Raw genomic sequence first — 16,516 nt, forward strand, 5'->3', positions numbered from 1 at the left:
TCGGCAGCTCCGTAGAAATGAATGGAGCGCCGGTTGCGCTTGTGCGCATGCTTGACTAGCGCTCCTTTCATTTTTATTGAACTGCGCAGACGCCGGAAGTCCGAGGTTAGTCATGGAGAACTTCGGGGGACTTTCGGTCCCCCGTTCTCCTTATCACTGCCAGCGATCACACATGTATCCCCTATCCTGTGGATAGGGGATGCATGTCTTTTGTAGGACAAACTATAGGACGTTTTTTTTTGGGGGGGGGGGCTATATGGCGTTATCTACAGAGGGGTTCTGTATGGCGTTATCTACAGGGGGGGCTGTATGGCGTTCTCTACAGGGGGGACTGTATGGCGTTATCTACAGGGGGGCTGTATGGCGTTATCTACAGAGGGGGTCTGTATGGCGTTATCTACAGGGGGGCTGTATGGCGTTATCTGCAGGGGGCTGTGTATGGTGCTATCTATAGGGGGCGCTATGTGGTGGAATCTATAGGGAGGCGGGTTGTGTGATACCCAGCAGAGGGGGGGCCCCAGTCAAAAGTTTGCTATGGGGCCCAGTCTTTCCTAGTTACGCCCCTGACTGTGCTCCTGAATATAATAGTACTATACACCGTACTCCTGAATATAATAGTACTATATACCGTACTCCTGACTATAATAGTACTATACACCGTGCCCCTGAATATAATATTACTATAGACTGTGCTCCTGAATAGTACTATACACTGTGCTCTTGAATAATAGTACTATACACTGTGCTCCTGAATAATAGTACTATACACTGTGCTCAGGGGCGTAGCTAAAGGCTCATGGGCCCGATGCAAGAATTCTTACTGGGCCCCCCCCCCGCATACTTCTCATGGCCGACGGTCCGCAGCTTTCAGCTGCATCGCTGGGTCTCCTAAGTGACCCAACAATGCAGCACTAGCAGCCGGGGCGTCACTAAGGCTGGGTTCACACACCCTATTTACGGACGTAATTCGGGCGTTTTAGCATTGAATTACGTCCGAAAATGCGGCTCAAAAGCGTTGGCAAACATCTGCCCATTCATTAGAATGGGTCTTACGATGTTCTGTGCCGACGGTCATTTTTTTTTACGCGCCGCTGTCAAAAGGCGGCGCGTAAAAAAGACGCCCGCGTCAAAGAAGTGCCTGTCACTTCTTCAGACGTAAATTGAGCCGTTTTCCATGGACTCCATAGAAAAACAGCTCCAATTACGTCCGTAATGGACGCAGCGAAAGACGCCTGCTCTTGCCATTACGGCTGAAATTACGGTGCTGTTTTCTCCTGAAAACAGCACCGTAATCTCAGCCGTAACGGAGGCTGCCGTGTGAACATACCCTCAGGGCTTAAAATGTCAGGGGAAATAGCCCCAATACATATGTGTCCGCCCAAAAAAAAATGTGTATATGAGACAGCATAGCATATCTATAGCACTACGACCCTATAAACTATGGATAGGATTAGATACAGTGGCTCAGCAGACAGTATCACACATGATAGGATTAGATACAGTGGCTCAGAAAGCAGTATCACACATGATAGGATTAGATACAGTGGCCCAGCAGACAGTGTCACACATGATAGGATTAGATAGTGGCTGAGCAGACAGTATCACACATGATAGGATTAGATACAGTGGCTCAGCAGACAGTACCACACATGATAGGATTAGATACAGTGGCTCAGAAGGCAGTATCACACATGATAGGATTAGATACAGTGGCTCAGCAGACAGTATCACACATGATAGGATTAGATACAGTGGCTCAGCAGACAGTATCACACATGATAGGATTAGATACATGGCTCAGCAGACCGTATCACACAAGATACGATTAGATACAGGGCCCAGCAGACAGTATCACACATGATTGGATTAGATACACAGCTCAGCAGACAGTATCACATGATTGGATTAGATACACAGCTCAGCAGACAGTATCACACATGATTGGATTAGATACAGGGCCCAGCTCGCTGACATTGTGGCTCCAGCGCTGGACCCAGGATAGGTAAGAATAAAAATTTTGCTTCTTTATGTGTTACGGATTATTTTTGTGTGTTTGTGTTTTTTTTACAGGTTCGGTTGTTGGACTTCGGATTTGAGGACTTCAATGACGGCGTTTTTTTTATTCTCAATAAAATGGTTAATGAGGGTTGTGTTTTTTTATTGCAATAAAATATTTTTTCTATGTGCTTGTATCTTTTTAAACTTTATTATCACCGCCTTAGTAATGGCTGCCGGCTGATTGACAACCTCCATTACTAAGGCGAGGCTTAATATTAGCCGTTGCAAAGGCTAACACTAACCCCCATTATTACCCCGGTACCCACCGCCACCAGGGGTACTGGGGAGAACCGGGTGCGAACCAGTACCCGACCATCTGTAGTGACGGGCAGGCACCAGGGTGGCCGCAGGCTGGTAGTATTAGTCTGGGGAAGGCCAAAAACAGTGGCCCTTCCCACCCTGGTAATGCTGCCTGCTGCTGCTGTGTTGCATCTGGCTGGTTATGAAAATTGGGGGGGACCCCACATAGTTCTTTCCAATTATTATTATTTTTTTTTTTTTAAATGACGTGGGGTCCCCCCCATTTTTCATAACCAGCCAGATACAATAAAGCAGCAGCAGCCTAGCATCACCAGGGTGGGAAGGGCCACTGTTTTTGGCCTTTCCCCTCCTGATAATACCAGCCTGCGGCCACCCCAGTGGCCGACCATCACTACAGATGGTCGAGTACTGGATCGTACCCGGCTCTTCCCAGCACCCCTGGTGGCGGTGGGTACCGGGGTAATAAAGGGGGTTAGTGTTAGCCTCTGCATCGGCTAACACTAAGCCCCGCCTTAGCAATGGATGCTGTCAATCAGCCGGCGGCCATTACTAAGGCAGTAGTAATATAGTTTAAAAAAAACCACAAAGACATAGAAAAAATATTTTATTGAAATAAAAAAAAAAACCACACCGCCCTCATTAACCATTTTATTGATAATAAAAAAAAAGCTGTCATCGAAGTAGTCCTGGAATCCGACGTAGTCCAACGAACGAACCTGTAAGAAAACACACAAGAAAAATGATTAGTAACACGTGTTAGGCTTAGATACAGGGCCCATGTGTGATACTGTCTGTGGGACCCTGTATCTAAGCCTACCACAACGTAGGCTTAGATACAGGGTCCAGCAGACAGTAATCTTATACAGTATAAGATTACTGTGTGCTGGGGCCCTGTATCTAAACCTACAGTGTGGTAGGCTTATATACAGGGCCCACCAGACAGGATCACACATGGGCCATGTATCTAAGCCTACCATGTGATTGGCTTAGATACAGGGCCCAGCAGACAGGATCACACAATCTGTGATCCTGTCTCATGGGCCCCCTAAGCCTGCTACATCGTAGGCTTAGGGGTTGTGCAGTCCCTAAATATTGATGGCCTATCCACAGGATAGGCCATCAATAGCCGATGTGTCGCCCGGGACCCGCAAATCAGCTGTTTTGAAGGGGCCGCAGCACTCGTACGAGAGCTGCTTCCCCTTCATTTCACTACTCGCCCACACTGTGAATCGCCGACACGGATTCACAGTGTGACCGGAATGAAGTGACAGGAATGAAGGGGAGCAGCTCTCGTACGAGTGCTGCGGCCCCTTCAAAACAGCTGATTGGCGGGTCCCGGGAGTCGGACCCCGCCAGTCAGGGCTAACCTTACCTTCCTCTTCGGCCGCGGTGGGAGTTCTGTCGTCTCGATGCTGTGCGCGGCGCATAGCGCTGTGACGTCATGCGCTGCGCACAGCGCTTGACGTCAGGACCTATGCTGCCATCCGGAACCAGGAAGGTAAGTAAAGTATGTTACTATAGTAACAGGGGCCCGCGGCCCGAGTTACTATAGTAACTTTTTATTGATGTGGTGCGGGGGGCCGTGGGCCCCCCTGGCTTCGGGGCCCGGTCGCAATTGCGACCGCTGCGACCCCTATAGCTACGCCAGTGACTGTGCTCCTGAGTATAATATTACTATACACTGTGCTCCTGAATATAATAGTACTATACACTGTGCTCCTGAATATAATAGTACTATACACTATACTCCTGAATATAATATTACTATACACTGTGCCCCTGAATATAATAGTGCTACACACTGTGCTGAATATAATAGTACTATACACCGTGCTCCTGAATATAATAGTACTATACACAGTGCTGAACATAATAGTACTATACACTGTGCTCCTGAATATAATAGTACTATACACTGTGCTCCTGAATATAATAGTACAATACACCGTACTCCTGAATATAATAGTACTATACACCGTACTCCTGACTATAATAGTACTATACACCGTGCCCCTGAATATAATATTACTATAGACTGTGCTCCTGAATATAATAGTACTATACACTATACTCCTGAATATAATATTACTATACACTGTGCTGAATATAATAGTACTATACACTGTACTCCTGAATATAATAGTACTAAACACTGTACTCCTGAATATAATAGTACTATACACTGTACTCCTGAATATAATCAGTGGCGGATTATCATATGGACGGTTCGAGCGGCCGCCCGGTGCCCGAGGCTCCCAGGGGGCCCATGGCAGCCCAAACCGCACATCGTCTTATAAACCTATTCAGCGAAGATGGGGAGGAGCAGGGAATTGGCCGGGATAGGGGTACGACACGCCTCCCTGACAGTGCGGGCACCGCCATTGATTAACAGAACAGCGACGGACGGCTGTTCTGTTACTCCAAAGCTGGAAGAGAAGAGCCGGGCAGGCGGTCACCGGCGCTGAGGTTAGTTGGCTTATCCTCCTGCCAACTGGTTCCCGACCGCTGGCTGTATTTTTACCGCCAGCGGTCAGGGACGGGTCCTTAAAACCCGAGCCATAGACTTTCTACGGCTCGGGTTTCAACTTGCTGCCCGCACGATCGGGCAGCTGAATGTCGGGTCTCCGGCTGTCAGTGACTGCCGGGGACCCTGAGGAGAAGAAAGAAGCAGCTTTCGCTGCTTCTGTCTTCTCTGATCTCTTTTACACAGCGCTCAATGAACGCTGTGTAAAGGAATAGAGACAGCAGCAGCGCTGTCTCTATTCCTCCCGGTGATCATGTGACTGGTCACATGATCGCTGGGTGCCGTTACTGACAGACTGCTGCTTGGTCTTACTAGACCCAGCACAGCCCTATTAGTGACAATCGTCACTATGAGAGGGCTGATTTCCCCTGTAACTGGGGCTGCTATGCATCCCCAGTTACAGTGGAAAAACATGGTGTAAAAGAAAGAAAAAAAATATATAAAGTTCCCCAAAGGTCTTTTTTGACCTTTGAGGGACAGACCATAGTAATAAAAAAATAGTAAAGTAAAGTGCAAAAAAAAAATTAAATAATAAATACACATAAAATACCCACCCCCAAAAAAACGTTCCCCCTGCCAATCATTGTTGTAACGCTAGCGCTGACCCAATTACCCTAATATAGACATGTAATATATTAAAATTTACAGTAAACAATGACGATTACAAATAAACGGTCTATTTTAGGGTAAAACTATGTTATTACCAAAAAAAAATAGCTGAAACTTAAAAAAGCTTATTTTTTTACTATTATTTTCAAACTTTATGAATAAAAATTCTAAAATAGCAAAAAAGGTGTGTATAAAAACGATAAAAAACGAAACCTGCATTGTCTACGGAAAAAAAACGGGCCCTGCGCTAAATTATAATCTTAGATGTGATAGATTTGAGGTGGATCCTGCGTGTCACTGATCCTGTCAGTTCTGCTGACCTGACGGATACAGGATACAAAGCAGCTGTATCTCAAAAAGTGAAAATATTTTTGAATAAAATCAATCAATCAAGCACACTGATGCACACACATACATTATATATATATATATATATATATATATATATATATATATATATATATATATATATATATTATAAAGTTTTTAAATGTGTACATAACCTTGTGGCACAATATACAAGGGGGAGCGCTGTGAGGCACTATATACAAGGGGGAGCGCTGTGTGGCACTATATACAAGGGGGAGCGCTGTGTGGCACTATATACAAGGGGGAGCGCTGTGTGCCACTATATACAAAGGGGGAGGGCTGTGTGGCACTATATACAAGGGGGGCTGTGTAGTGCTATCCACAGTGGTATGCGTGTGGCGCTCTTTATAGGGGGGGCTTTTTGGTGCTATTTACAAGAGGGGGAGGGCTGTGTGGCGCTCTCTACAGGGGGGCTGTATGGCACTATCTATAGGGGGCTGTGTGTAACGCTCTCTATGGGGGATGTGTGATATATAGAGGGGGCTGTGTATGGCGATATCTATGGGGGTGTGTAATATCTACAGGGGCTGTGTGTGGCACTATGTACAGGGGGCTGTGTGTGGCACTATGTACAGGGGGCTGTGTGTGGCACTATGTACAGGGGGCTGTGTGTGGCACTAGGTACAGGGGGCCGTGTGTATGTGGTGTTTTACAGTGTGTGGTATTATTATATTCAGGCGCGCAGTGTTTGGTGCTATTATATTTAGGGGTACAGTATGTGGCACCATGATAACTTTATTTTCGTTTATAGGTGTGGAAATGTTGGAAAAGTGAGGAGACGTCTGAGTGGCAAATTCTGCAGAAATGAGTCATGGCCGGGAGAAGTCGTCATGAGCGCTGGACCGGATGGAGAAGAAAAGAGGAAAAAAACTACTAGAATCTGAGACGTCGTCACCTGTGAGTCACTAGATTTATAGAGAATCTGTCACCACTCCTGACATGTTTATTATAGGAAATCCTTGTATTTCACAAAAAGTCTTTCTGCAGTCCAGGACTGCTAGACAATTCCCCTTGTCAGGAGGTTGTGTCCCTGCACAGTGTGATACTGTCAGTATGTAGGGACACCGCGCTGTGACAAGGGAAATCGTAACACTGTTAATGCTTGCCCAAAAAGGTAGTGTTAAAAATAGTTACGGCGCGGCAGGGCGGCGGTAAGGAAGGGGGGCCCAAGTTTGGGTAACAGCCCAGGGCCCATGGTCTACTTAATCCGCCACTGAATATAATAGTACTATACACTGTACTGCTGAATATAATAGTACTATACACTGTGCCCCTGAATATAATAGTACTATACACTGTGCCCCTGAATATAATATTACTATACACTGTGTCTATGAATAAAATTGTGTCAAACACTGTAAAGTAATGCACCACACACAGGGCCTTTTACACCAGCCGATATTCGGCCGATGCAGCGAGGGCCAATCAACGATACATCATTGATAGGCGCTCATTTGCTCTTGTCACATGGAGCTATGGATGGGGACGAGCAGTCGTTACTCTGATTGCTCGTCCCCATACATTATTATCATGTCCCTGTTTACACAAAGTGCTGCCGACAACTATAATATTTTACTTTTTTAAGACGATATGACCAGCAGATGATTGAGCATTTGGTTGTTCATCTGCTGATCGCTGCCCTGTTTACACAGGGCAATTATTGTCAACGAGCGTTCTAAGAACGCTTGTCTGCCCGATAGTTGCCCAGTGTAAAACCCCCTATAGTATCTCTCATAGAGCCCCCTGTAGATATTGCTCCCCATAGTTTCCTCTGTAGATAGTAGTGTTCCCTGTAGTTAGTGCCCCCTATATCGTCCTCCTCTGTAGTTCGTGCCCCTATATCGTCCTCCCTGTAGTTCGTGCTCCCTATATAGTGCTCTCCTGTAGTTATTGTCCTCTATATAGTCCTCCCCTGTAGTTGGTGCCACCTATATATAGTCCTCCCCTGTACTTTGTGCCCCCATATAGTCCTCCCCTGCAGTTATTTTCCCCAATATAGTCCTCTGTAGTTATTGTCCCCTATATAGTCCTCCCCTGTAGTTGGTGCCACCTATATAGTCCTCCCCTGTAGTTCATGCCCCCTATATAGTCCTCCCCTGTAGTTATTGTCCCCTATATAGTACTCCGCTGCAGTTATTGTCCTCTATAGTTAAAGGGTTAATGATTTTTTTTTATTATATTGCTTTTAATATAATATAAACAAAAAATTTATTTATTTGTGTTGTCACTTTCTGCTTTTTAATGTATTCATACTTTTACTTCTCTATGGGGGCTACCATTTTTTTTTTCATCTCTGTATGTGTCGATTAACGACACATACAGAGATGGAATACGGCAGCTACAATGCATAGGGCACAATGAACGGGAGCCGTCCATTGCCTCTGCTATCTGGCTCTGTACTGCGCAGACGCAGGTCAGAGTCACACAGCAGAGAAGCCGGTTTGTAGGGAGATAGCAGGCGCCATTATGAAGACCAGCTACACTGCAGGTAAGGTGTGTGTCTCTGTCTGTCCCTCTCTCTCTCTCTCTCACAGACCCCCGACGGGCCGCCCATGCATTGCATTGCAGACTACAAGCTGACATAAACGGCCCTTGTATTCTGCTGACAATACCTGCAGTGCAGCCGTGGATTCTGTCATCCCCTGCCGGTTTATTATCAGTGCAGCTCCTACTGATAACATATCGTGCTTGTTCTGATTTTCTAAGGGCTGTTGCTTCTTTGTGTTCCTTGTAAAATCCCTGCCAGTCTCTGTATGAAGCAGATGTAGTGGGGCTGAGTGTGTGTGTGTGTGTGTGTGTGTGTGTGTGTGTGTGTGTGTGTGTGTGTGTGTCTGTGTAGTAACGCTGAGTGTGTGTATGTAGCAGTGCTGACTGTGTATGTAGCAGTGCTGACTGTGTGTTACATGTAGTAAATCGGAGTGTGTGTGTGTGTCTGTGTATAATGCTGAGTGTGTGTATGTAGCAGTGCTGACTGTATGTATGTAGCAGTGCTGAGTGTGTGTCAGATGTAGTAGAGCTGAGTGTGTGTCTGTGTAGTAGCGCTGAGTGTGTGTATGTGTAGTTCACTTCACTTTCATCATTCTAAGGTTATGTTCACACGCAGTCTTTTCAGACGTTTTTCGGGCCGTAAATGTCCCGACAAACGGCTGAAAAATCGGAAGCAGAACGCCTACACACATTTGCCCATTGGTTTCAATGGGAAATATGGCGTTCTGTTCCGACGGGGCGTTTTTTACGCAGCCGTTTTCCAAAATTGGCGCGTAAAAAGATGCCCGCCAAAAAGAAGTGCATATCACTTCTTGGGACGTTTTGGAGCAGTTTTTCAGTGACTATAGAAAAACAGCTCCAAAAACGGCCGTAAAAAACGACGACAAAAACGCGAGTTTGATTAAAAAAATAGCTGAAAATCAGTTTTCCCTGCAGTGTGTTTGGTCCGGGACTTGCGGCCAAAATACGCTCCGTCCTTTACGGACCTAACATGCTCGTGTGAACCCAGCCTGAGGCTTTGTTCACAGCTGCGTTGGAGGCTCCGTTGCAGATCTGACAGAGAATACCGGATACTGCATGCTGCACTATTGTTTTCGTTAAAACAACCGACACCCCAATGGAAATCCGCCAAAACCCATTAAAGTCAATGGGTTTCGTTGGCGGCAGGTGTTGTCTGTTGTGCAGCGGAACAGGCGCTTCTTATTTTTCCGTTGCTCTGCTCTGACAGATGAGAATAACGGAAAGCTGAACGCAGGTGTGAACCCAGCTTAACATTTTGGGCATTTTGAGTAAAATAAAACTTGCACTCCCATGCAGGCGGAGCTTGTACGGAGCGGCGGTCAAGCATGTACTCTGCTGTTTCCGTCATTCCCATAGACTTTGAATGAAATGGAAGCGTGCATGCTTGACCGTCGCTCAATTCAATGTCCCCCTCACTGTGGGGGGTGCAGTGAGGAGGATCTGGGGGTTTGGGACTCTCGTTCTTATGAACAAAAAAAACCAAAACAATTAAACGGTAAAATTAGGGTATGTGCACACACACTAATTACGTCCGTAATATACGGACGTATTTCGGCAGCAAGTTCCGGACCGAACTCAGTGCAGGGAGCCGGGCTCCTAGCATCATAGTTATGTACGATGCTAGGAGTCCCTGCCTCGCTGCAGGACAACTGTCCCGTACTGAAAACATGATTACAGAACGGGACAGTTGTCCTGCAGAGAGGCAGGGACTCCTAGCATCGTACATAACTATGATGCTAGGAGCCCGGCTCCCTGCACTGAGTTCGGTCCGGAACTTGGGGCCGAAATACGTCCGTATATTACGGACGTAATTAGTGTGTGTGCACATACCCTTATTGTTAACCCACCTGCTGGCCTCACTTTCTTGCTTGTCGCTCTGTTCCCTCGTTCTGGTCCCAGTTGTCCGGGATCCAAGATGGCTGCTACTGTCTCAGACTTGCATATAGAAAGCGTTGCCTGCTAGTCTTAGACATGCCGCCCACCTCCTTCACTGCTCTCAGAATTTCTGTGTCCATCTCTTCTGACACGTCTGGCTTCTTGAAAGGGGTTCAGTCTGCAGCAACATCCTCACTGACAGCGCCAGGGTTGGCATGAATCATCTTCTGTATGTAAGTATATCACATTGTATGCTTGTAACGGTCTTATATGTTTTATTGTCTGTGTTTTTTTTACAAGTTTCAGTATCTTGGACTATGTAAGATCGTCGTAGGATCGAATTTTTACCAATAAAATAAGCAAAGCGGGCTGTAGGGGGGCACAGTTTATTTCAATAAAGTATTTTTTATACATTTTTCCACTGTATAACAGAACAAGTAATCGAGGTGTCTGACTGACACCTCTCCATTACAATTGCTAGGGTTTGGCACCAGCCAGAGGTGTCCACTTTTGGCACCAACCAACACTAACCCCTTTTCCCCAGTACCCAACGCACCAGGGGTACTGGGAAGAGCCGAGGACACAGGCCACAGGCTGGTGTTTTTAGGATGGGAGGGAACCAATAGCCATGGACCTTCCCATCCTGATAATTTCAAACTGCGGTTGTTGGTTTTTCTTGGCTGGATGGAGAAATAGGAGGACCCCACATGTTTTTTTGTTTAATCACTTATATTTTTTTAAGAAAAGCATTACACTATGCTATAAATACAAATATATATATTAAAAAAAAAAAACATGGAGAAAATCAATAGCTGCAGTTTGATTATCCGGATGGGAAGGTCCATAGCTATTAGTCCCCTCCCATCAAAAAAAACCAGCCTGTGGCTGCCCATTACTTTGGTTGGGCCGCTCCTGATGTTTCTCGCCTCTTCCCAGTACCCCTGGTGCGTTGGGTACTGAGTTAATTGGAGGGATTAGTGTCAACCAAAGGTGGACATAGCACATCACTGACTTACACCAAGCCCTAGCGATTGTAATGGAGAGGTGTCAGTCAGACACATCGATTACTAGTTGTGTTACACAGTTGAAAAAAATATAAAAAACACTTTATTGAAATAAACTGCCCCACCTACAACCCGCTTTGACCATTTTATTATTAAAAATTCGATCCCACGACAATCCAACGTAGTCCAAGACACGGAAACCTTTAAAAAAAAACAGACAATAAAACATATAAGACCGTTACAAGCATACAATGTGATATACTTAAAGAGGCTCTGTCACCACATTATAAGTGCCCTATCTCCTACATAATCTGATCGGCGCTGCAATGTAGATAACAGTGGTTTTTATTTTGAAAAACGATAATTTTTGACCAAGTTATGAACAATTTTAGATTTATGCTAATTAGTTTCTTAATAGACAACAATGCCCACTTTTTACCAACTGGGCATTGTAAAGAGAAGTGTATGACACTGACCATTCAGTGACCAATCAGCGTCATACACTTCTCATCGTTCCAGCCCAGCTACTTTCACTGCACAGCGTGATCTCGCGAGATCACGCTGTGCTGTCACATACTCCCACATTAACTTTACCGAAGTGTCTTGAGAGTGAATAGACATCACCTCCAGCCAGGACGCGATGTCTATTCACGCTGCCACAACTTCGGTAAAGTTTATGTGGGACTTACAGCACAGCCTGATCTCGCGAGGTCACACTGTGCAATGAAATAAGCTGGGCTAGAACAATAAGAAGTGTATGACGCGGATTAGTCAGCGTTATACACTTCTCTTTACAATGCCCAGTTGGTAAAAAGTTAAAAAGCCCCCAGTTGTCTATTAAGAAACTAATTAGCATAAATTTAAAATTGTTCATAACTTGGTCAAAAATGATCATTTTTCAAAATAAAAACCACTGTTGTTATCTACATTACAGCGCTGATCAGATTATGTAGGAGATAGGGCACTTATAATCTGTTGACAGAGCCTCTTTAAATACAGAAGATGATTCATGCCAACCCTGGCGCTGTCTTGCTCCGTCCTCCACTGACGCGCTGTCAATGAGGATGTTGCTGCAGCCGGAATACCTGTCAAGAAGCCAGCAGGACACGTGTCAGAAGAGATGGACACAGCGCTGACATCATCGGTGCTTGTCCTTTTGAGAGCAGTGAAGAAGGTGCATGTCTCAGATTTGCAGGTAATGCTTTTTATATACAAGTCTGAGACAGCACCAGCCATCTTGGATTCTGGAAAACGGGGACCGGAATAAGCAAGCAGAACCAGAAGCAAGTGTGGCCAGCAAGTAAGTTATCAATAATTTTGCAGTATTTAATTTGTTGTTTTTTTTGGACTGAATGGTTGCTTTTTAACCAGTAAGCAGCAGCTCCAATGTGCGTCTAGCTGGGGTGTATTTACGTTGCTGAGCAGTCTCATGCTGCAATCTAGCACATCTTGACGTCATGCTCAATGTCATAAGCGTTAACCCTAAAGTTTAAAACTCTGTAGAACTAATGACGAAGCTCTTTACAAAATTTATATATATTTATTTCTTCTTTCACTTAATAATTTTTATTATTTCTAAAGGTCCAAAGCACTGAAGAGCAATCCCAGTGACGCCAACTGCTGTGTCTGGATAGGGCAGAGGGAGCGGCTCAGCTTCAGTGTGTGGTAAGCACTTGTGAGCTTGATGCCCCCCTGCTGAAGAGAAGACTTCAAAGGTAAGTGTAAAATGAATAAATGGGTTGCATAGAGAATTAGAATAATATTTACACACAGGGGTGTAGCTACATTGTGCTGCGCCACACGCCACACTTTTGAATAGCCTCGTCCACCTTAAGCATGGACCCCAGAAACCGACATAAAAAATGTAGTATACAGTATACACCATCTTAACGCTTCGTTAAATAAGAGGATCCGGTTTTAAGTGTTATGCCACTGTTTTTTCAACCTTTTTCTCCTGTGCTCTTATGTATCTATTTTTGATCATAGATTGGGTTTTAAGATTGTACCAAAACAAATCCTGTATCTTCTACTTTGTTTATGTGAACCTGTCAGCCTGTTAATGTTGCCCTAACTGCGGGCAGTATGATATAGTGACAGGTGCACTGATTAAAGAGGCTCTGTCACCAGATTTTGCAACCCCTATCTGCTATTGCAGCAGATAGGCGCTGCAATGTAGATTACAGTAACGTTTTTATTTTAAAAAAAACGAGCATTTTTGGCCAAGTTATGGCCATTTTTGTATTTATGCAAATGAGGCTTGCAAAAGTACAACTGGGCGTGTTGAAAAGTAAAAGTACAACTGGGCGTGTATTATGTGCGTACATCGGGGCGTGTTTACTTCTTTTACTAGCTGGGCGTTCTGATGAGAAGTATCATCCACTTCTCTTCAGAACGCCCAGCTTCTGGCAGTGCAGATCTGTGACGTCACTCACAGGCAGGGCCGCCATCAGGAATTTCAGGGCCCCCTACAGCTAAATTTTCTGGGCCCCCCTACCGTGGCACCGCCTGTTAACGGTACTCCGTCCAGCACCATATCATGGTACCCAGCGCCGCCATCAGGGGGGGTATTATGGGTACTGATGTGAGAGGCCCGGCCAAACCTAATTGAAAGGGGGGCCCGGCAACTGCCGCGACTTGCCTTTGGTAGAAAAAAAAAACAGGCCCCTGCAATGGGGCTTGTTTTTTTTCACCAAAAGAATGTCGTGAGCTGCGGGCCCCCCTTTTAATTAGGTTTGGCCGGGCCTCTCACATCAGTACCCATAATACCCCCCTGATGGCGGCCCTGGGTAGCATGGGGGTCGTCATGGGGGCCGTCAAACACTGCCGCCCGTGCGACCGATCGCGCGCACCCGCAAATTCCCGCGCATGCGCACCCGCGAACTGCGCACCGAATTTTGAGGCAGATTTTGACCTGCCCAAACTATCTTGCCGCGTTTTTTGCCCGCGGCGATTGAGGACAGCAGACAAAAAACGCAGGGAAAAATGCATTTTCTGCCTCCCATTGATTTCGATGGGAGGTCAGAGGCGGAACCGCGGCAAGAAAGGACGTGCTGCTTTTTCTTTTTTCCGCGACTGGCTCCCATTGATTTCAGATTAAATCAATGGGAGGCGGTTTTGGAAGTTCTTTGGTGCTGATTCTGACGCAGTGTCCGAGTCAATATCAAGGCCCAAAAACTCTGTGAACTGGGCCTTATTGTTAGGGCTTATTCAGACGAACGTGTAATACATCCGTGCAACGCGCCTGATTTTCACGCGCCTCGCACGGACCTATGTTACTCTATGGGGCCGTTCAGACTGTCAGTGATTTTCATGCAGCGTGTGTCCGCTGCGTAAATCTCACGACATGTCCTATATTTGTGCATTGTTCACGCATCACGCACCCATTGAAGTCAATGTGAAAATCACGCCCAGCACTTCCGCAGCCGTATAAACTATGAATGAAAACAGAAAAGCACCACGTGCCACAAACATACAAACAGAGTGTCATAATGATGGCGGCTGTGTGAAAATCACGCAGCCGCGCATCATACGCTGCTGACACACGGAGCTGTTATGGACCTTTTGCATGCGCAAAACGCCACGTTTTTGCGCACGCAAATAGCACACGCTCGTGTAAATCCGGCCTTAGGGTAGGCACGGCCCCATAGAGTAACATAGGTCCGTGCAAGGCGCGTGAAAATCACGCGCGTTGCACGGATGTATTACACGTTCGTCTGAATAAGCCCTAACAATAAGGCCCAGTTCACAGAGTTTTTGGCCCTTGATATTGACTCGGACTCTGCGTCAGAATCAGCACCAAAAAACTTCCAAAACCGCCTCCCATTGATTTAATCTGAAATCAACGGGAGCCAGTCGCGGAAAAAAGAAAAAGCAGCACGTCCTTTCTTGCCGCGGTTCCGCCTCTGACCTCCCATCGAAATCAATGGGAGGCAGAAAATGCATTTTTCGCTGCGTTTTTTGTCTGCTGTCCTCAATCGCAGCGGGCAAAAAACGCAGCAAAAAAACGCGGCAAGATAGTGTGGGCAGGTCAAAATCTGCCTCAAAATTCTTTAAGGAATTTTGAGGCAGATTTTTTCGGCCTGCAAAATACTCTGTGTGAACAGGGCCATACATAAACAGCCCTTTGAGACACTTTACTCACCGTGTCAGAAGAGCTGCTCCCACTCAAGTCCTCTTCCGGCGATGTCTTCGGTCCAGATGTCGTCCTTCACCTCCAGCCTCCAGAAAATGGCGGGGATCGTAGAACTCCTGCCGCCGCGCAACAACTAGACTCCTCCCCCTCTCCTTACGCAGCTACGCTCTGGAGAAGGAGGACGAGGCGGAGTCGGACGAGGAGGAGGAGGCGGAGTCGGACGAGGAGGCGGAGTCGGGCCAGCAGGTAAGTAAACTGTGCGCCGCTGTCCCTGTGTGGCTGTCCTTCCCCGTAGATCGGACTTGTGTTGCGTGCGCACCGCCTCCCTCTCGGCGGCGCGCCTGGTCGTTCGCGCGGTCATGCGCGCGCGGGTGCGAGCTTGCGGTCGTTCGCGCGCGCAAGCGGTGTTTCGCAGCGGTGATGAGAGGGGGGCCCGCAGCTCACGGCGGTGTTTGACGAGAGGGGGGCCCGCAGCTCACGACATTGTTTTGGTGAAAAGAACAGGCCCCATTGCAGGGGCCTGTTTTTTTCTACCAAAGGCAAGTCGCGGCAGTTGCCGGGCCCCCCTTTCAATTAAGTTTGGCTGTGCCCCCTACACTAGTACCCCTAATACCCCCATGATGGCGGCCCTGTGTAGCGCGAATCACGCGCGTCACCCGGAAGTGCTTCCGTGTGCCGTGCACGATTTGCACGCACCCAATGACTTCAATGGGTGTGTGCTGCGCGAAACACGGGCAAGTATATGACATGTCGTGAGTTTTACACAGCGCACATACGCTGCGTGAAATTCACTGACAGTCTGAACAGCCCCATTCACTAACATAAGTCCGTGCGACGTAATAAGTATCACGGACGTATAACCCGTTCGTGTAAATAAGGCCTTATATTGTCATTTGTAGTGAATTTTCAGTGCGCAATCCGCACCAAAAATAGGAGGCAAGTAAGTGGCTTATTCAGACGTCCATGTTCGGTCTGTGATATACGGAGCGTGTATCGGCCATATTTCCCGGACCGACCACAGTTCAGGGAGCCGGGTTTCTAGCATCACAGTTATCTATGATCATAGACCCTCCCTTCCCGTGGGAATACTGTCCCCGGTCCCGTACTGAAAGCATCATTACAGTATGGGACAGTATTCCCGCAGAGAGGCAGGGACTCCCAGAAACACTGATAACT

The sequence above is a fragment of the Rhinoderma darwinii genome, chromosome 5 (assembly GCF_050947455.1).
Source record: "Rhinoderma darwinii isolate aRhiDar2 chromosome 5, aRhiDar2.hap1, whole genome shotgun sequence".
Classification (NCBI taxonomy): domain Eukaryota; kingdom Metazoa; phylum Chordata; class Amphibia; order Anura; family Rhinodermatidae; genus Rhinoderma; species Rhinoderma darwinii.